At 37.8% G+C, this 22972-nt stretch overlaps 1 long non-coding RNA gene across 1 annotated transcript; it reads left to right on the top strand.

The window, feature by feature from the left end:
• Positions 1-11062: 11062 nt before the first annotated feature.
• On the top strand, positions 11063-14108 carry LOC126979864 (uncharacterized). The gene is made up of 4 exons (XR_007732903.1): positions 11063-11187; positions 11638-11788; positions 12712-12806; positions 13975-14108. It is a non-coding gene; the product is annotated as an uncharacterized LOC126979864 (long non-coding RNA).
• The last annotated feature ends 8864 nt before the right edge of the window (positions 14109-22972 follow it).

Raw genomic sequence — 22972 nt, 5'->3', positions numbered from 1 at the left:
TACTTAAAATGAAGTTAGTTTTTTTCAAGCTCATCTCACCTATAACTCACTATGTATGTAGTTACAAACCTGCCTTGGCTGACACCGACTTTTATGAGCTTCTCATTGGATGCCATTGTCAGATCTGGACCAAATTGCAATGGGACCGCATGGGAAGCAACAGCTTACAAATAAAAAAAGAATTATCAAAATTGGTTCACCTAGTCGAAAGTTCTCAGGTAACAAACATAAAACGAATTGAGAAGGTCCTCCTTTTTTGATGTCGGTTAAAAAACCTGTTTTGTAAACATGTCCAAGGTCAAGATTCCTTTACGCCGGGTAAGTACGTCTATTGTATTCTTGAAATCATCACGATTTTCTTCAATTAGCCGCTTAACAGTAGCCATATTATTTTCATTGACGGCAGTTGAACAGCGCCCTTCACGAAATTCGTGTTAAGAAACCCGACTTCTCTCAAATCACCTCACAGTGCTCAAGCAAGGTGATTCTCTCTTAAAAGCATTTTGAAGACGAGCGGCACAGTCTTGCGGAGAGTGATAGAGAACTTTTAAAATCATCGCTCTAAATTATTTTCGTCTTATTCAATTTTCGTTGCGTACGTAGAACTTTGATGTGTGATAAAAAACAATTGACAAATGATTTCCCGCCATTTGTTTTTGTTTTATTACGAAGGTTGCAACGTTTCAAAAAATGTTACATTCGATTTTTTTTATGGAATAGGAGGACAAACGAGTGGACGGGTCACCTGGTGTTAAGTGATCACCGCCGCCCACATTCTCTTGCAACACCAGATGAATCACAGGAGCGTTGCCGGCCTTTAAGGAAGGTGTACGCGCTTTTTTTGAAGGTACCCATGTCGTATCGTTCCGGAAACACCGCACAAGGAAGCTCATTCCACAGCTTAGTAGTACGAGGAAGAAAGCTCTTTGAAAACCGCACTGTGGAGGACCGCCACACATCCAGATTGTGGGGATGATATCCTAATTTGTGGCGTGTCGTGCGAAGGTGGAATTCGGCGGCAGGAATCAGATTAAACAGCTCTTCGGAACACTCCCCGTGATAAATGCGGTAAAAGATACACAATGAAGCGACGTCTCTACGCAACGCCAAGTGATCCAGCCGTTTACAGAGCACTGGGTCCCCGACAATTCGAACTGCTCTGCGTTGCACGCGGTCAAATGGATCGAGCAGATACTGAGGTGTGCCAGACCAGAGATGACAGCAATACTCCATGTGTGGCCGGACCTGCGCTTTGTTGAATGCTAGAATGTGGGCCGGCTTGAAGTATTGCCGTGCTCTATTATTTACCCCCAGCTTCTTCTAAGCCAATTTGGCTTTGCCTTCCAGATGGTGACGGAATTGGCAATCGCTCGAGATTTCGAGACCCAGTATTCCGATACTAGGCGAGGCTTTAAGGGAAGTGCTGTTGATACGGCAAATGGGTTTTTTAGTGGTAAACGCGCAAACTTGAGTCTTCTGGGGGTTAAATTGGACAAGGTTCAATTTACCCCATTCCGCAACCTTCTCGAGAGAGGACTCGATAGAAGACACAAGTTTCTCCCGGCACTGGTCGACGATTTCCCGAGAGAGACCTGCATGGCCCGTGTATACGGCATCACCAGTGCTGTCGTCTGCATAGCTACGTATGTTGGAGGTGTCCAACATATCATTGATATGCAGAAGAAACAGCGTGGGAGATAGCACACAGCCTTGGGGCACTCCAGCGTTCACGGGCTTTGGAATCGAGCAATAACCGTCGACAACGACCTGTATGCTGCGCCCAGTGAGGAAGCTGGAGGTCCACTTGCATAAGGTCTAGGGAAGCCCAAATGATGGAAGTTTTGAGAGGAGTGCCTTGTGCCATACACGATCAAAGGCCTTCGCTATATCCAGGCTTACTGTAAGGCCTTCCCCCTTGCTTTCAATAGCCGCCGCCCAACTAAGTGTTAGGTATACCAGAAGATCACCAGTCGACCGACCATGGTGAAAGCCGTACTGCCGGTCGTTGATCAACTGGTGACCCTCAAGGTATACCGAGAGCTGCTGCAAGGTATGCTCTCCATGATTTTGGAAAGCAGGGAGGTAATCGCTATAGGCCTGTTGTTTGCCGGATCCGAACTGTCTCCTTTTTTTTGGATAGGATGGACAAGGGCTGACTTCCATGAGTCAGGGACTACGCCTTTTGAATAAGAGTGCCGGAATAAACGCGTTAGCACCGGCGTCAACTACTGCAACGGCGCAGGCACTAGGATCATCCGAAGGGAAACAAACCTTGCCCCAAGGGTAGGATGCAAAAAAGGAACGCATCCTATCCCAATCTACTGACTTGTAGTGCCAAACGCGGCGGGTCGCTGGTGGACTGCGACGTTGGCGTCGGATAGGCACTACACTCCTGACCAGGCAATGGTCGGACGTTCCGAAAGGGGCGTCGACGGTGACCTGGTAACTATCGGGATGTGCAGTCAGCAGAAGATCTAATAAGGACGGCATTTGGCTATCCTCATCCGGGAGCCGCGTTGGCGACTCAACCAATTGGGACAGACCATACGCCAATGCAAAATTATGCACAGATTGCCCTGCGTAGTCTGTGGTACGTGATCCAAGCCATTCGGCATTGTGCCCGTTGAAATCACCCAAGACTACGATTTCAGCGGAGGGGATCTGTGCACGTCATCAAATGCCGCTTGAACGCAGCCCATGAGGTGATCCGTTTCTGCGTTACCACTATGGGACCTGTAAACACACGCATAGATGCGGACGCGGTCCTCTAAATCCATTCCCATAGTGAACGGACAGGACCCACAAAATCGCCGAGACGGCGACAGCAGATATCCTCCCTAACGTACACACATACCACGGCATGAGGCAAAAAATTATGCTAAATTTTGTACCCGGGGTACGTTAAATATGACGTATGGCTAGGTCGAGATATCTGCGTATCCGTAAGGAAACACAAGGCCGGCTGCGCCGTCACAAGGTGGTGGTGGACGGCGTTTAAATTGGAGTGAATTCCCCTGATGTTACAGAAGTCCACATTAAGCGTGGAGCGGGGTGCCGTGGTGTTGCTGCCCTGTTTGTCCTGTAAAATGCGCGGTACTGTGCCCTCCCCAGAATACGAGGGGCAGCCCGAGCGCGAATGCTCGGTGAGGGATTCTCCGGCTCTGGTAGAGCCGGTACCCTCCTGGGGTAATGCCTTTTTTAGGACCGCTCTCATATTTTTGTTGGGGGGTGATGGGGAGGGGAAGGGGGGAAGGGATGGCCTCCGGTCCTCGACACTAACCTATGCGAAACATAGCGGCACTAGGCCGCTACTTCACGCCGGTATTCTGTGCGAGTGTTTTAAGTAACCCGGACGAGTCTGGCCCGATTGTGCTGACGTCATAAGACGGCAGTGTGACTCTCCCACTTTCAATAAGCCCGTAGTCGCCTCTTATGACACCCTTGGGCCTGGGACTACCCAATTCTTTTTACGCCCCGGGGAAGCACAGGGCAAAATTCAAATAGTTCCGATTAGTTAGAAGTGTAAAACTTTTAGTGTGCGCCATGTACATACACGAAGCAGAGTTTGACCAGCCAGATTTGCTTTTAATAATAATTAGGGCCACAAAATGCAATCAAAAGTTCATACGATGACTTGGCATCAAATGCATACTTAAGTTCACTCAACCTACAATATTGACCTCAATTTTATTATTCAGATCAAGCATTCGTATGACCTCCTTCACTTGAGTTGAGAAGATAATCATGAATATCAGGTAAAAAAAGGTAGATGAATAATTTATTATTGAAATGTGTATTAAGAGTAAAATTAATATTCAAGTTGTTTCAAAATTGAGGTATGAGTTACATAATAATATTTTGTATTACTCATGCGAGAAAAGTAGTATCTTGGCGCCCGCTGTTGCTGTAGAAAAAGAGCTGATTGCTCATTTTAAAATTTTGATTGTACTATACCACACTTATTCCATATCCAATTTTTAATTATCGGCTAAATAGCGATCAGATCAAGCATGGAGCATTTCGAACCTTTGTTTGAAGTGCTCCATAGCTTATAAGACATAGGCTCCGTGTTGATGCCGATGTCAATGGTCAATTGCCTCACCATCTCTCAACACGTGGGCCTGTGGTCCTATTTTGAGGGCATTAGGTCCTATTTTAGGGCCTTCTCTTAAATGAAAACAAAAAAGAGACATGATTTTAGTTGCTATGATAATTTTTTGAGATAAAATCGAACATGAAAATTAATTCTGATAAGTTTTCTTCGAATTCCTTCTTTCATCCCCATTTTAAAACAAATTCTTTATGCAAATTCACGCGGACTGGCAATTTTTTTTTCCAAATTTCTTCTAAGTAACAAGCAGATGAAGAGTATTAAAAATTGAATTTGGCTCCATACCTACTTTGAACTACACACAGATATATTGTATTTATAATGTTAGTTATAATTTTTACTTTATCACACACTTAAAATATTCCTATTCATTTTCATCGATTCTGATAAACATTAAACCATTAATATTGTTTCTTCATGAACATTCCGTCACCTCCTCTATTACTGCCGCAAAATTGAAAATGGTGCTTTTGATAGTGGTTTGGTTTCCGGTACGCATTAGGTTGTTTTATCACGTGTTTCTAATACTGTTTTGATCAAGAAAATTATCTAGGAATCTTGTACCACTACTAAATCACCGAAAAAAAAAACTAGTTTATTTAATAAATTGAACGCAAACAAAATAAGCGTCTGCTAACGACAAATGTATCCAGTTAATTTGATTTTAAAGCAATGTCATTGGATATTCGAATACATTTCGAACCGTGTATTCTTTGACGACAAAAAGCTTTTAAAGTTTCGTCGAAAATGTATGTTTTTGAGATGCATTAACACTACATGTAGTAACGTTGAATTTCCAAATAATTGCAGCCAACTAGACAGAGAGGATTGGCAGCGTTCCAACGGGTAATGCGGTTCTCTATAGCGAGTCATTTAGCTCTATTAATGCCCAATTGTTTTATTTGAGCAAAGCCCGGATGGTATTTTCTCGTCAGTAGAATATACGTGATTAACAAACATTAAAAACAAGTTGGATCATACATTTGAATTGGCCAATTTTTGTTTAGCATTATTTTGTGAAATTTTATTTTGTAGAACAAATAAAAATTAGTTGAAAAAAATTATAGTGATCGCTTATAATAACAACTCTGTCAAAACAGTACCAGGATCAGTTTATTTTATCGCTTTTCAAAATACCTATTTTCCTATAGAAACGATTCACTTATAATAAAGAATAATAAAATATTAAATTATTTTTAATCGCTTTTTCTGGAATTGTGTTTTGTTTTCAAAGCGGGTACCACCAAATGGCTATTTGAGTTAAGAAAAAGAAAAAAGCCAGCTGCAGCCATATCTGGTGAAATAGATGGTATTTGATGAGTTTCTACCTTAAAATTTCTTATCAATAATGGACGGCATATTATCGTGGTGCAAAATCCAAGATTATTTTTTACAACTTTGGCCTTTTTCATCGAATTTTGCTCTCTTAAACACTGCATCACACTCAAATAATTAAATTTATTTACCGTTTCCAGTAGAAATTCCGTAAAAACACCGCGAAAGTCAAAGAAAACAATCAACATGAGTCAGATTTTGGAGAAAATGTTAGTCTTGTGGGACTAGACGAGCGGAGCGAAGATATTTCATACCTAAGTGATTATTTAAGACTAGCTGACCCGGCAAACGTTGTTTTGCCATATAAAGTATAATTCACGCGAAAGTTTTATAAGTAATAAAATATTGCCTATATTATAGCCTGTACATCATTTTGTTCTATTGTCAATAGTTTTTGCAGCGCACGCAATAATAGGTTTTCGATTTTACACCTTGTGTTACAAAATAGCAATTTTATTACGGATCCCTAATTTTGAAAAAAAAACATAGCCTATAGCCTTCCTCGATAAATGGACTACCCAACACTGAAAGATTCACTCAAATCGGACCAGTAATACCAGAGATTAGCGCGTTCAAACAAACAAACAAACAAAGACTGCAGCTTTATAATATTAGTATAGATGATAGATTACTCGGGAACACAAAAAGTTCCGCTTTAGACTTCGGTCACTATTTCCTTCACTTTTGCTATGATAAATTCAGATGAGGACGTTGATTGACCTAACAGGGCGAGGTTAATCGTCCAGTATATCTCGACCGCTCTTGAATATTTTGTATACTCATAAAAATGTGTTTTTGATAAAGTCCATTCATCGTAACCCTTCTGTAACATTTTCAGTATCTCTGCACATGAAATATCATTGGCGATGCAAGATTACACAAATAAAATTTGAAAAACAAAATTTTATGAACAATGCGGGGCTCGAACCCACGACCTCCGGCGTTCCGTGCCGGTGCTCTAACCAACTGAGCTAACCGTTCGAGTAACGCCTCGTTATAAAATCTTGTTTGCTTTGTTCAACTCTCAGGTTGTGGGTTCATTTACAGGTTCTACTTTACAGTCATAGAGTTATATATGAAATATATGATACAATATTTGCATATTAGAAAATTGACTTGAGATGTCGCTCAGTAAATCTAAACAATAGTTTATGTTTTTAGAGTGATAACCCTCACTTCTAGGATTAATACACAAATAAAATTTGAAAAACAAAATTTTATGAACGATGCGGGACTCGAACCTACGAACTGTAAAGTAGATCCTGTAGATGACCAGATGGCCACAACCTGAGAGTTGAACAAAGCAATCAAGATTTTATAACGAGGCGTTACTCGAAAGGTTAGCTCAGTTGGTTAGAGCACCGGCACGGAACACCGGAGGTCGTGGGTTCGAGCCCCGCATCGTTCATAAAATTATGTTTTTCAAATTTTATTTGTGTATTAATCCTAGAAGTGAGGATTGTTTAAATGCAATATTAAAGAAAACGTCTTTGTGAGGTGTTTTTGAAGTGAAACTTCTTAAGAATCGTTGTGTTTTGAAAGTCAATGAATCAAAAAGTAAGAAGATAGAGACACAAATAGGTATATGATGTATAGGATTCAGCCGGCCAGAGAATGAAATAGGAAGCATTGTACAGTGTTTTGATACCAGGCGATCATAGTTGAAGAAGAGATTGTCTTATGAATGACGCAAGTATACCTTACTATATTCTGACGTCATGCGCTCGACGTATTACTGCATAGACACCAGGAGAACATAATAATGCTACCGGTGATAGTAATGTCTTTCATAGCGGTTGAAATAATGACGTGTCATCCTAGCAACATGTACAAGGACTTCATTTGCAGGTTAGAGGTTTAATGTAAATTTTGCATCGGATACAGCGATTCCGTGGATTGCGTTTTTGGAGGCCAAATTAACTTTGAATATGTGCAGCAGGCGCAGTATATTAACAACAAGATCAAAAAAAGTAATTGACGCAGTATTCCAAAGTAATATGGACCATATTAAGACCAAAGTTTTATTACATACTTTAGTTAACATAAGCCTCTTGTATTTATCGAAAATGTAAGCTCTGAGTGTGAATAAATCTATGTAATATATACGAATAAAATGTAGAAGAATTATCAAACTTTGTAACACTATGATGATTCCTAAAACCTACAATTATCCACTTCCCGCAATTCAGTTTTGAAGGTTTCACTACTAACACGTGTTTTTTTTCCATTACCAAATTCGCAATATACACAAGGTACATATTATAATCTAACTAAAACAGCATTGGGTTTAATCATAAGGACAGATGCAACTCTAACTCCGCACGTAAATGAAAAAACAGATATGCCAATCTAAAGAAAACAAAGAAACAAAACATTGAAATTGGAACCTTAAACGATACTTTTTGACTGATTGTAATTTAGATAGGGGTAAAAACTAATTTGTCTTACAGTTCTCAGAAAGTATCATGCAATTTTGCTATAATTTTTGCAGTACTTTCCTAGAAGCTCAAGAATAATTAAATATTTGTTTAATTATATTTATAACAACATTCCTTGTTTAGAAATATACTCAAGGATAAAGTCACTTAATTTATATGAAACTTAAAAAACGAATAAAGACTTATAAGTAATGGGTTCGTGAGAAGTTTAACAGAGTATCTAGAAAAATTCTCCAAACATTAATAATATTCCTTAAACTTTAAACGGTTACAAAACCAAAAAAAATAGTATCACCCTAAGAACATCTTAAAGCTTATTCAAAAAGATTCACGTTATCGATAGCAATTTGAATCGTGGGTCCTCATCGCCGTACAGATAGACTTTTACAGCTTCGTCATGTTAAATTTTTTAATTAAATCATTGCAAAAATACTCAAATTTTAAACGGACTCAAGGAAGCTTGTATGTAAAAATGTAAATAAAAGGACCATTAAATAAATAGGACGGTTGGCAGATCAAAACGATGGTGGATTGACTAAAATTCAGATATTGCTGAGATAGACTGGATTTAGATCTCTGCGAAAACAGAGAAACATGGAAAAGGTGGATGGAGCATTCACCCAAGAAAGGGTTCATGCTCATGAAGACTAACAACCTTATCATACCAATAACCGTTAACCAAGTTATACGATTAATAATCAGTATGAACAATTACTTAGAACTGCGTTTGGTAATCTCGAGGGTAAAATACATCAAGTCAAAGTTTACTGTGCGGTTAACCAAAAACTTATGGCACATTCATTAGCCGTATCTTGTAGCTTTGAAATTGAGAGCAGTTTCTGCTGCGTTAGTTCCACGCCGGAACTGAATCAATCAAACAATCAATGTAATTTGTCAGAAATGTGTCAAATGTTAATAATTGTTACATGTCAATTATTTATATATAAATATTCAGCAAGGTATAGTAGCGTTCACAAAGCTTTGGGTGATTCGTGGGTTGACGCACTGCATAGAATTTGCAACAAGGTCTGGCAAGACGGCGTATGGCCTGAAGAGTGGACACAATCTACAATACTACTACTGCACAAGAAGGAAAGGTTGTGAAAACTACCGCACCTTCGCCCTAATATCTCATGCCAGCCAAGTATTGCTTCATGTGATCAATGGCCGGATTCGGTGTCACCTTGATTGGCAGATCTCACAGGAGTAGGCTGGTTTCGTCAAGGGAAAAGGTACCAGGGAGCAAATCCTGAACGTGCGAGAACTGGTGGAGAAATGCTACGCGTTTGACACCCCAATGGTAATTGTGTTTTGTGAACTACAGCAAGGCTTTCGAATGCGTGGAATGCGATTGTTTGTGGAGGGTACTTGGTGAGCTTGGCGTACCTAATCACCTAATAGCACTGATCCAGGCATTATATTATAACAGCCAAGGAATTGTTGGTTGACCAGGTGACTTCGGGTCCTTTTGATTTTGAAAAGGGAGTTCAACAATTCTGTATATTTTCGCCGATCCTGTTCAACACTGGGTCTCGCTATAAACAGGTCTAAAACTAAGGTTATGGTTGTGGATCGGTCTGGCAGGCTGGAGCTTACCGGAACACTACAATTAGAAATGGTCAACAAATTCAAATACCTGGGCTCTGAAATCTGCAACGATGGTTCTTACGAAGGAGAGATTCGTCGTAGGATCGGCATGGCAAAAGGCGCCATTTCACAATGAGAGAAGATATGGAAGAGTAAAACCATCAGCATAAAAACCAAGACCAATCTTGTGCGACCACTGGTGTTTTCCATTATCATAAATGGCGCTGAAACATGGACTTTAAAGAAAGCCGACCGAAAACGAATCGATGCCTTAGAAATGTGGTGCTGGTGAAGGATGTTTGGCATACCTTGGACAGCACACCGAACTAATGTGTCGATCCTGAAACGGCTGGGCATTGTGACTAGGCTCTCTACCATCTGCTTGCGTAGGGTCCTAGAATACTTCGGCCACATCGCCAGAAGGGATGAAGGCAACCTGGAGAGACTGATGGTAACAGGGGAGGTGATGCCAGAAGACTAAGAGGAAGAAGCCCTATGCGATGAACCGATCAGATTCGCACTGCCCTTGAAACCACTGTCCACGACGCTTTACACTCTGCTTCCGATGGGGGCAGATGGCGGCAAATAATACGCAACAAAGTACTCTGTCGAGATGATCACGACTCTCAGCACTGAGGAAACCGATGCGAGGAGGAGGATTGTCGCGTACCAAGGCTTCGACGTACATGAAAAGAGTTACGTTCCGGACGTTTTTTCTCGGTTAGGGTACCCCTTCGCATCGTCCCATAAGGTACATCGTTCCAATAATACTTATTTTCCATATATCATTAAAATTAAAATTCAAACAATCAAATGATTTGCATTTCTGTATCTATGTTCTAGCTATCATGTGAAAAAGCTTTTTCTGAAATTTTACACTTAGGCAGATTTTTTTATCCGAAGTAGTAAGCCAGTATGCCAAAATGACAGTTTCATACTTAAACGTTATTTCTTCTTCTTCTCTTCTTCTTCGTTACACTCTTGGCAGAGCGGTCATAGTCATCTCGAAGTGATATCTTTGGGGCAGATGTGATTTGCCACACGAGCATTTGCCACGTTTTCCTGCTGGCCGACAGTCTGGTGCACTCGTTCAATGGACCGCCCACAGCAGACATAATTTGGTCGGCCGGTCGCATGGGCGACCTTCCTCTCCCTCTGGTACCCTCCACTTTGCCCTGTACGACAAGGCGCTCAATGGACTCACTCTCGCACCGGGAGACGTGTCCGAAGAACTTAAGAATGCGACTTTGTATTAACACCGAATGGGGTTGTTACTTTATTTAGTACTTTATAAACCATAATTTCATGTAAGTCTTAAATGTGTTTCGATACAAAATAAATCAAATGTTTCACTTTTGTCTTCTTTGTTGGTGTTGTACAACTCACAACTTAGCTTCATCTCATTTGGTAACATAATGTCGTTCTCACTCGACCAAAACCTTACTTCCACTAATATTAATTTATTTCTAATCTTCAACTTTCATACGAAAATGTAATGATAAAAAGCCATTACAATCAAATCAGTCCTTAAGAGCATACTAACTTAAATTTTATTACCGCAGTCGTTAACTCAATCATTGAACGTAAAAATACTCGTAAAGAAAATAAACATCTGACACATGCCAATACTTACGAGGCAACAAATTAAACTTTTCAAAATGAAATTTTTATCAGAAATTGCTGAGATAATATTAACTTCGAGTCTATTAGTATTTGGTTGGTAATAAATTAATTTATTAAATAAATAGTGCCGGGAGAAGAAATCTTGATCATTAACGTTGTGCATTTTTAAATATTTTGGAATGGTTAAGAAATAATTTCGCACGAATTGCATTATTTATAAGTATAAAAGTACTAGCATTTATGTGGTTCAATACAATATTCATTTATTACTATCGTACATAAAAATGACAATTTATATTTCATAAAAATCTAACACTTCAGAACTATAACAATTATTTTACATTAAAAAGTTTAACTCTCAGAAAAATCAACTTTAATCCATAATGTCAACGACTGTCTTACGAATTTTCGACCAGGCCACGTGTGATGACGCGAGTTTATACCCATTCCAAGAAAATTGCTCAACGCCGCTAAAGAAGTTATTACTTTAATAAAGGAATACTTGAAAAACATTAACCGATGTGCTTTGAACTAACATTTCAGTAACAGAAACAAAAACTGAAAATTCGAAGCCTTTTCAAAATATATTTGGGATAGAATTTGATATAAAAGGCATAGATCTTAATAAGACTGATTTTGAGCTGGATATGGAGGAATGTATGGATGAATACATGCAATGCTTTAATACTGATAGGTAAATGCTTTTTATTTATTTATTTATTATTTATTTATTTATTGAAAAGACCAACAGCATAAATATTACAAATTAGTCTTAAAAATTTGTGTACATATAATAGCCAATTACAGGTCTCTCTATATAAACAAAAATCAACTAATGAGTTTTCAACTTAAATAACTTTAACTTATAAACACAAAACTCGACTTAAATGAATTTCAACTTAATTTACTTTAACATAATAATATGTATAGTTTAAACATTAAATGAATAATATTATGCGTATGAATTTGAATTTAATATTTATATCTATTATTATATTATGTCATAATCGATTATAGTGTTTATTTTATGTTTGGATGTGTATGTGTGCGTGTAGTTTGTGTTTGTGTATATGTGCGTGTGTTAATGTACCTATTTGTTCGTTTTATATTGCTCCAGTAACATTTTTTGTATCTAGTGTATTCATTAATATTTTAATAATTTCTGTTTTGAAGCTATTTTTACTGCGATTATGAATGTCGACATTCGAAAAAACTTCGTTGTAATGCTTACAAATTCTGTTAATGGGAGAATTTTTACCATAGTTCGTAGTGTAAAATGATAATGAAAAGAGAGGCGTATTTCTCGTTCGTTTTAGTGGTACATTGAAGTTAATACTAGCAAGTAATGTTGGGGAGTCTTTATCTCTTTATATCAATAATTCTAATAATTACAATTTTGTAAGGTATAGCATCACCTAACTATTTCTATTGTATTTACTTGATTTGATATTTCCAAGTGATTCTGCCGTAGGATCATCATCCCTTAAAAAATAATGTGATTCTATTTTTACTATTTTAAACATTTCTAAAGACAATTTTTTTTTATGTTCATCAACTCAATATAAACATATAATATGATACATTTTCAAATAAAACGAATGTTATACGATTTTTTAGGAAAAGACAAATTTGTGCAATCAACGATGAAATGAAGAAAAGAGTATTTCTTTCACTGTGTTTGATGGAGTACGAGAATTGCAAGGGAGTAAAAAGTAACAACTGTTGTTTATATAATCGCACGACCATTAGGAGGCCCTCAACACATGGTGTAGATATGTCCCTCAGCATTGTCTTTAGAATCGAAGTAGTAATTTTGTTTCGGTTTGGAAATAACTGTTTACCAGTGGGTAGTGGCTCCGTTGCACAGAATGCCGGCTAGATTATCGGTACCACAATGGCGCCTATTTCTGCCGTGAATCAGTAAATATTATTGTGTATCGGTCTAAAGGGCATAGTAGCTAGTGAAATTAGTGGGCAAATGACACCTAACATCTTTTGTCTCAAGGTGACGTGCGCAATTGTATTACAGCTCAGAATTTTTGTGCTTTTCAAGAATCTTGAGCGGCACTGCATTGTGATGGGCAGTTCGTATCAATTACCATCAACTGAACGTCCTGCTCGCCTCGTCCCTTATTTTCAAAAAAAAGCTATTAGCTAAACTAAACACACTGGGCTACTAAGATTTAAAATCTTGTATAGAATATTTGGTTTTTCGAGAATCAAGAATGAAAGGACTCATCTCGTCACTTCTTATCATAAAAAATAACTTTAGAAATCTTCACAGCTGGTGTCTTTTAATGCATAGAGAACTTATAATTTATTTCAAATTTAAATCCTTTAATTCAAACTAGGACTTTTTACGGCCCTTCCCAATACACTATCTAGTAATAGAGTAAAATCACTACCCTCTACAGTCAGTAATTAGCTGTCAATAATCTGAGACTGTCCCAATATACCTGATAAGTCATTCTTTTCGCTTTATATTGGGACGCGTGAATTGCAATTTCCATACAAACTTCTATCGCTGGTAAGCTATACGTCCTCCCATTGACAGACAACGTGTACGGATAAGGTGAGTTACCGTCGATAAGTTTATTGGGACAGAAAAGTCAACGTTAGCTACGATTTTTATTTCAAGTAGGCCACAACCGGAGATAGACTGAAACCATTCGATAATTCATGCTTATACTGAGAAGAGCGCTCGCAAGAATTTCAACGGGCTTTTCTTTTGCGGTTGCTCCACCAATCTGTGGTATCTTTAAGAAAGTATTTTAAATTATAGTAACCTTTGTCACATAAACATTTTTAACAAATACCTTTTCATTTCATGACATAATTGTGATAAATCATTAAACTTCATATAATTTTATTAATTTTCAGAACTTTGGCATTATAATAACGACGAAGAATGTTAAAGACTGCCTTTATGAACCTACATTGATCAGCACCTTTGAAGGCCTTATTACTAGATAAAATAAGTGAATATTATAAATGATTAAAAATGAATACTTATTTTTGGTCGCATTCTTAATTTCTGAAGGTCGTGTCAGTACTTTAAAGTTTTTGTGACTTTGGTCACTAAAGCCTTCCCCTCCTTTCGGTCCTCGGCCTTCCTTATTGGGGTCATAAGTGGTAGGCCAGTGAGTGTCTTCATCTGGTCTGACCAGCGGCTGGTGATCGTCCGCGTGGTCTTTTGCCCTCCATCTTCCCTATGGCTATCAGTTTGTCTACATTAGTGGAAAGGCGTCGGCCAATGTGACCAAAATACTCCAAGATCTTTGGATAGCAGAATGTGGACAATCTAATGCGAAGTTGCTCCAGGATAGACTTGTTTGTACTCTTACGTCCGTTTTCAATACCCATCTATCCTTAGTTTAACTTACTAGAGGCAGACAAATCTATTCTTTTACGCTTACTTACATTTCAATAACCTATCGACAAAAAGCATTGGACTGTAATTATATTGGACATAACTATGGATAGATAAGATCTTGTCATTAAACGGTGACAGCAATGTAAGTATTCGTTATTGAAAATGGCTGTTCGCCGTCCACGGTACGCGAAGCATCCTTCCCCAACACCACATCTCAAATGAGTAAATATTTGTCCTCTCTGCCGCTCAGATCGTCCACGCCTCCAAAATCCATAGAGGAAGATTGAGAAGAGTAAGGAACTCACGAGTCTCTTTTTGGTTGTATTAGAGATCTTCCTGCTTTGCCAAATTCTGATCAGTATCAAAATTACAAATCTGACGGATTGTCAATTCGTTATATATGTATTTCATCATTATAATTAGTTTCTTTGTTTTGAAAACTAAAGTTTAAAAAAAAGAGATATCCGTATCATTTCAATATGAATGAGATGACATGTTCAGATATGAAATTGAGAAGTCCATTTGACCGCGTGCAACACAGACACTCGAATTGTCGGGGACTCAGTGTCAACGGCTGGATCACCAGGCGTTGCATAGAGATGTCGCATCATTGTGTGTCCTCTATCACATTCACGGGAAGTGTTCCGAAGACCTGTTTCACCTGGTTTCTGCCGCCACAAATGAGAACATCATCCCCACCATCTGGATGTGGGGCGATTCACCAAAGTACGGTTTCAAGGAACTTTCTTCCACGAACGGCCAAGCTGTAGAATCTAAATCTGGGGCGATTCGACATGGGTACCTTAAAAAAGCATGTACAAAAGCCCGTAATGCTCCTGTGATTCCTCTGGTGTTACAAGAGAATGTGGGTAGAATTTACACGTAAGAAAATCTTCACATCCTATTCAAACTTTTTGTTAGAAATCTTACAGAACAGTTAGAAAAAAAAAGTTATCACAAATTTGAAAGTGGAATTCCATTCATATTTTTTCGAATACTGATCATCAGTCATGAGTTTGGAGTTGTTTGTCTATACAGGATTGGCAGAGTATACTTTCTGATAATGCTTATGTCGTCACAAAAAAATGTGTATCAAAATAATAATATTATCTTTGTATTAAATGTAACATTAAACTATGAATAGAAAATTTAATGCTAACTTTTTATATTTCTATTCAATACATTTGCCCATTTCGTATAAAAACTTCATAACACAAACACTTTTTGTGGAGATAAAGGTGAAAATTCTTTCATTTTCTAAAAGCAACGGATTAACAGCCATTTGTTTACAAGTTTCCTAATGGAACCTTTTATTTAACCTCAGCGGGTCTTCAATTCTCATGCCGAGGATTCCTTATATAGTAAATTTGAATGTTGTTTGCTTTTTATTCTTATATTTTCTACTAGCTGACCCGACAGACGTTGTTCTGTACATAATAAATAAAATACTGTTTTTTACGAATTTGTCATTAATATTTTATAACATCAAGAATTATTTCGTAAAATATGCTCTCTGTTGTTATAATGAAATTGTTTCACAGCCACATCTACATTGACGTGCTTCAGTCAGTTTTATAAGATATTGTTATATATATTAATATATTTCTAACTACATTCCACCTTCGCACGACACGCCACAAGTTAGGATATCATCCCCACCATTTGGATGTGTGGCGGTCCTCCACAGTGCGGTTTTCAAGTAGCTTTCTTCCACGTACTACAAACCTATGGAATGAACTTCCTTGTGCGGTGTTTCCGGAACGATACGACATGGATACCTTCAAAAAAAGCGCGTACATCTTCCTTAAAGGCCGGCAATGCTCCTGTGATTCCTCTGATGTTGCAAGAGATTGTGGGCGGCGGTGATCACTTAACAACAGGTACGCTCGTTTGTCCTCCTATTCCATAAAAAAAACATAGAGCTACTTATAATTTTAGATAAATTACAACTCCATTAAATGACGACCCAAATACCACAGTGGTTAGTGATCCTATCTAGATTCAAATCCCGGAAGGAATTAACATTTATATGAGGAATATTGATGTTTGTTTCCGACTCATAATAGTTTATATTATACCTACTAATATTATAAATGTGAATGTATGTTTGTTTGTTACGCTTTCACGCCTAAGACACTGCACCGATTTTAATTAAATTTAATACAGAGATAGACTAGAGCTTGGAACTAGAGTTTGAGATAGGGGATGGAAGTTGGTCAAGATCGAAGATGACACTGTAAAACTTTCTATTTAGGCATTTGATAAGAAGTAATTTATAAGTTGGTATTTGATCGAGCATGTTCGACACTTTGACCTACATGGGGATGAAATAGGAGATTAAAGTTCACAGGGAAATACTATTAAAGAGACTGTCCACAATGACAAGGGATATGCGCTGTATCATAGAAGTGCGCTGCCAGCAGTGGAAAGAGCAGTTTGTGTGTGCATATACAAAGTATACATAAAAAAACTGCCCAAAGTTAATATTCCACGCGGACTAAGTCGCGGGTAAAAGCTAGTATTATTTAATTTTATGTATGTATATCGAATTAAATATATCGTTATTAAGTACCCATAGTACAGCCTAGATTGGGGCAAGATAATTTGAGAAAATGGTATTTAAAAAACAAAATTGTCTGCGATTCACACGTGGTAGAAGTGAAACCTTAAAAAATTTTAGATTCAAGATAAAAGTTTTAGTAATGATCATAGTGATACAAAGTTTATAAATATGACAATCTCTTCTTCAACTGCAACGGGAAGTGTTCCGAAGACTTGTTTCACCTGGTTTCTGCCGCCACAAATGAGAACATCATCCCCACCATCTGGATGTGGGGCGATTCACCAAAGTACGGTTTCAAGGAACTTTCTTCCACGAACGGCCAAGCTGTAGAATCTAAATCTGGGGCGATTCGACATGGGTACCTTAAAAAAGCATGTACAAAAGCCCGTAATGCTCCTGTGATTCCTCTGGTGTTACAAGAGAATGTGGGTAGAATTTACACGTAAGAAAATCTTCACATCCTATTCAAACTTTTTGTTAGAAATCTTACAGAACAGTTAGAAAAAAAAAGTTATCACAAATTTGAAAGTGGAATTCCATTCATATTTTTTCGAATACTGATCATCAGTCATGACTTTGAAGTTGTTTGTCTATACAGGATTGGCAGGATTGATAAGGAGCATTATAATGCTCCTTATCTCATTCTTTCGCCGGCTGAATCCTATACATTTACCTATTTCTGTCTCTATTGTCTCGGTTTTTCGTTTCATCGAGTTACAAATCACAACGAATCTAAGGAAGTTTCATTTCAGAAATATGTTTTCAGGAAGGTTATTATAGAATCGAACACAAAAATTGTAGATAAATGATCTGTCGGGCTTACTGTAGCCGTACATTAAATAAAAGTAACCAAACACAGTGAATGATGTTAGCAATAAAGGTCTTAATGAATAAATAGACGCATTGAACTTTATTAACTCAGTTAAATTTTCTGCCAAGTCTTAATATTTTTTCTTCAGATAGTGACGTAGATATTTACGTAATTATACGGCGCCTATATCTGCCGTGAAGCAGTAATGTGTAAACATTATTGTGTTTCGGTCTGAAAGGCACCGTAGCTAGTGAAATTACTGGGCAAATGAGACTTAACATCTTATGCCTCGAGGTGACGAACGCAATTGTAGTACTACATAGATTTTTTTTAGTTTTTTAAGAATCCTGAGTGGCACTGCATTGTAATCCTGCTCGTCTCTTCCCTTATTATCATAAAGAAGCTATACGGGAAGATCGCCAGCCGATCGACATTATTTTGGAGAGCAGGGAGATAATAGCAATATGCTTATAGTTAGCCAGACTTCCATTAGGCTGCATTTGTGTAAGTGCCCAAATAAATAGCAATTAAAAGGCAATAAAAGGTATTATCACCGATGTTAGCACGAGCACACGATCTGAAGGCAATTTTTCTTATGGAAAAGGAGGACAAGTGAGCGTATGGGTCACCTGGTGTTAAGTGATCACCGCCTCCAACATTCTCTTGCAACATCAGAGGAATTACAGGAGCGCTGCCGGCCTTTTTTGAAGGAACCAATGCCGTATCGTCCCGCAAACACCGCACAAGGAAGCACATTCCACAGCTTTGTAGTACACGGAGGAAAGCTCCTAGAAAGCCGTACTGTGGAGGACCGTCACACATCCAGATGGTGGGGATGATAACCTAACTTGTGGCGTGTCGTGCGAAGGAGGGATCGGCGGCAGGAATCAGGTAAAACAGCTCTTCGGAACACTCCCCGTGATCAATGCGGTAGAAGACACACAACGCAACGCAAAGTGATCCAGCCACTGGGTCCTCGACGATTCTAGCTGCTCTGCGTTGCACGCGGTCAAATGGATCAAGCCGATACTGGGGTATCTACGATGGGAGAAGGAATTACTACGGCTCGCTGGATTTCCTAGCGTTCAAGGAAAACAGAGCTCACCGAACAGGTTTCTGTCTGAACTGTACTTTTGGCATAGAGCTCACACTGCGTGATGGTCGGCGTTGCTATTTTTAATTTGAATTACCTATGGTTTAAACTCAAAAGCATAGCTTTAGCTATCTTTTGTATAATAAGAATCATTGAGAGAAAAATTTAAATAAAATAAACATCTTGAGTGTTGACATAGACACATAAGTGAATTTGCTAAATATATCATAACCATAATATTATTACCTTAATAAACGTATAATGCCTACTACTCTGCTAAGTCGAGTTAGTAAGTCTTTAGTGGGCATTGTATATGCTTTTATAACAGAATCCCAGATAATGTTCAAAACAAATGTATTACGAAATTCAAAAGAATTGTTAAATAACGTTTGAGTGGTAAAGGTTACTATAACATAAATGACTTTCATAATGATACCACTGATTGGGAATTGAGCGACAACCCACAGGCTATTAAATAATAAATTTTACTGTACGATTTTACATTGTTACCATATTATTATATATAAAAAAGCCCGTTAAGTTTGTTCCGCCCATTCTTCTCAGGTCTGAGGCATACCTTTTGGAATTGTAGTTTTTGACTTTTAATATGTGATTTCATATCCTATTTTGATAAAAATATCTGAATTTGAATATTATGTTTACAATTACCTTAATATTATTATCAGTCAATAGCTAAGCCCGACATTTATATTGAAAGTAGGAAATTTATATCAGTTTTTTTTGCATAAACAGACTCCAAAGGTTGATTCTTTTAAGTTTCTATTAAACACAAGCGCTCACTGTGCTTGTGTTTAATAGAAACAATTGCTGATGAACTACTAGCAAATTGAGCATGTAAGTTGAGATGAGGAATTAAAAAAGAAAAACTAACTCGCTGACAGACAGACATTAGGGGAGTCTATGTCCATTCATATCTATTTGGCAGCCTAGCGAAACTCTCTAAGAAAAGAGCCATTCACTCGATTATATGAAATATCTTGTAAAAAACGGAGATAGCCGAAATCCACTACGTTTTAAGCAACTGTTAGTTTTCAAACTTATCCGTATTATACTTTGTCGCCGATCACCATACTGTTATTACTATTATTTCCATCTGGATATTATGTGCCGGTCCTCACGTTTTCTTCCACGTACTACAAAGCTGTGGAATGAGCTTCCTTGTGCGGTGTTTTCGGGACGATACGCCATGGGTATCTTGAAAAAAATCGGCTTATACCTTCCTTAAAGGCCGGCAACGTTCCTGTGATCCCTCTGGTATTGAAGAAAATGTGGACGGTGGTGATCTCCTAATACCAGGTGACCCGTACGCTCATTTGTCCTCCTTTTCCATAAAAGTTATTGAGATTCTAGGTTGAAGGAGTCGAAAGAAAGAAAATATTAACATTGGACACAAAATCAGTTGTCGTGAAAAAAAAACGCTATGCCATGGAGATATTGTTGAAATGACAACTTATAGTTACATCGTTATTGTTGTACCTAATGAAATACTTACCTACATTTTACTAAAAAACTGAATAGCTATGTTTATCTTTATACATTTACCCCCTTATTCATAATGGTCCGCTAACTTTAAACAGCCGCTTAGGAGTGTTTTTTCTCATTCTGACTTAGGTCAATAGAAGAAGACAGAGTGAGAATTAGCAATGATTTAAGTTAGCAGACTATTATGAATAAGGGGGTTAGATTAAGGATTGGTCTCTGCTGCGCTCCAACTAGATGGCGTAGTCGCAAAGTGTGGCAACTAATACTACGCTCAAGTAGGCGTACTTGAGCCAGTTTCGGTCAATAAGTGACGTTGGAGTGCGCACATGTTCTAAAAACTAAAATACCGAGTTGCGTAGTAAAACTTTGTATAAATAATACTAAAAAAACGTGTTTTTTTAAACTATTCTAATAATTACTTTTATCCCGTTCTACAACTATAACTAAGTTTTCAACATGTACGCTATATCAATCTGTGGGTCCGAAAATACATGCAAGCTCGCCATTCTCCTTTTACTTATTGTTGGTACATGAACACATATGTTAGATAAATTTAAGATTACCTATGTCACCGAAACAACAAATATCAAAACCTAGTTCGCTTCAAATAAGAATAAATGTAGTAGCTACAAAACTCGAAGTTTTAAAAAGGAATACTCACCAGACAGGAGCACACCTCTGTTGCCAAGTCAGACGTCACTACATTTGATGTTTAGAAGAACCTATATAATTTCTTAGCTTTCTTTCTAATTTTCAAGACTCGGCACTATAAGTTGTACGTACATAGTTTTCCGGGCAATTGATCGATCTTAGACCTTAGTTTTCTATCATTTTCACAAGCGACGATACAGTTACGCACGCGGCCATTAAGAGAGTTTTTATATAAGGAGGGAAAGTTTGAAATAGAATGTTTATAATTTTTAGGACAAGTATAAAGGATTGTTCTGAAGCCGCAACACATATTTACTGGGTATCTTCTATATATATGCAAATGCTTCATATTGAAAACACCAAAACTGCTTCATATTGGAATAAGGAAGGATCTATTCCTGATTAATTCTTTTATCAGAATTGAATATTTAAAAGAAACGGTTGAATCTGAAAGTTTATAAAATATTCGCTTATTTTTTGTGATACTTATTATAAGTAATAATAGAAAAGTCCAACAACCAAAAGTGTTCTTTTTTGATAGAATTATTCACTGAAAATATCTTAATTGCTATAGACCGAATGTTTTTGTTAATTATAATAAATCTTAAGAATTCGGATTTCAATAAACAGTACTTTATTTTTATTGTACCTAACAATTTGGAAGTATATTTTTTTTTATTTATTCGGAGAAAGACTCACATGAAAAAGTGTTTGTGTACATATGTATGCACGCAAGAAGTTATACTTCTTTGGCCTAATGAAGCAAAAATCATTAAAATGATTTATTCCTCTGCTATTCTACCTTTTTAGAAAGAACAATTTGGTGATAAAAAGATGGCAATGGCAATCAATTATTAAATAACGAATACCGCTGTGTGGACTTGAACCCTTTGCGTGTCCTAATAATGGACAAAGAAACCAAAAAAAATAACGAATGACGCAAACGTCAACGCAATTTTAGGAACCAACTTGAACCTGTTACTTTTGTGTTACAGTGATGCGCGCGCATCTTAAAATGTCCCTTTCATCATTTTTTCATAACGCGCCTAAAGAAGTATAACTTCAAACACAAATTAATTGAATAACTACAACTAACTTACACACCGAAAACGCACTACGTAGGTACTGTGCCTTTTCTTAATTATAGAACCATTTGCAGTTTTCCTTAATTACGATACAAGAATCCTCTAAGAAGTTCAAAGAACATTAGATTCCTCCATGATCCGATTACGGAAAGGTTTTAATTAAAAACGTTTTGGGTCAAGTTGTTTAAAGTAAATTAATTTAACAAAACTTTCACTAGTACTAGAACAAAATTATAAATTATAATTAAAAATATCAATCATGTTCAATGAGGGCATTACAATGAGGGCATAGGACACGACAAGGGTGTCGAACCTATTCCCGTAACAGTTGGGAACTTTACTCTCGAAACTGTTGATGAGTCCGTCTACCTTGGATAAATAATCCAGTTCAAGGCAGATCGAATTTCGGGAAAGAGGTCACTCGTCGAATCAAACACGGATGGGCAGCATTCGGGAAGCTCCGTAAAACCTTCTCGTCCTAAATACCACAATGTCTGAAGACGAAGGTTTTTAACCAATGTGTGTTGCCATACGGAACGCAGACGTGGTCGCTAACTATGGGCCTTATGAGGAAGCTCATTCTTGCTCAGCGGGCAATGGAAAGGGCTCTGCTCGGAGTTTCCCTGCGAGATCGAATCCGAAATGAGGAGATCAGTAAGAGAACCAAAGTCACCAACTGAATTGGCATGGCACATACCTCGACCGACAGATCCGTTGGGGTAGTAAGGTCCTCGAATGGCGACCACGTAGTGTTGGTAGGCCAAGATGGACCGACGATCTGGTCAAGATCGCCGGAATA

The sequence above is a fragment of the Leptidea sinapis genome, chromosome 4, assembly GCF_905404315.1.
Source record: "Leptidea sinapis chromosome 4, ilLepSina1.1, whole genome shotgun sequence".
In the NCBI taxonomy this organism is placed as follows: domain Eukaryota; kingdom Metazoa; phylum Arthropoda; class Insecta; order Lepidoptera; family Pieridae; genus Leptidea; species Leptidea sinapis.
The sequence above is the reverse complement of the archived record's forward strand: the minus strand, read 5'-3'. Positions and strand labels throughout refer to the sequence as shown.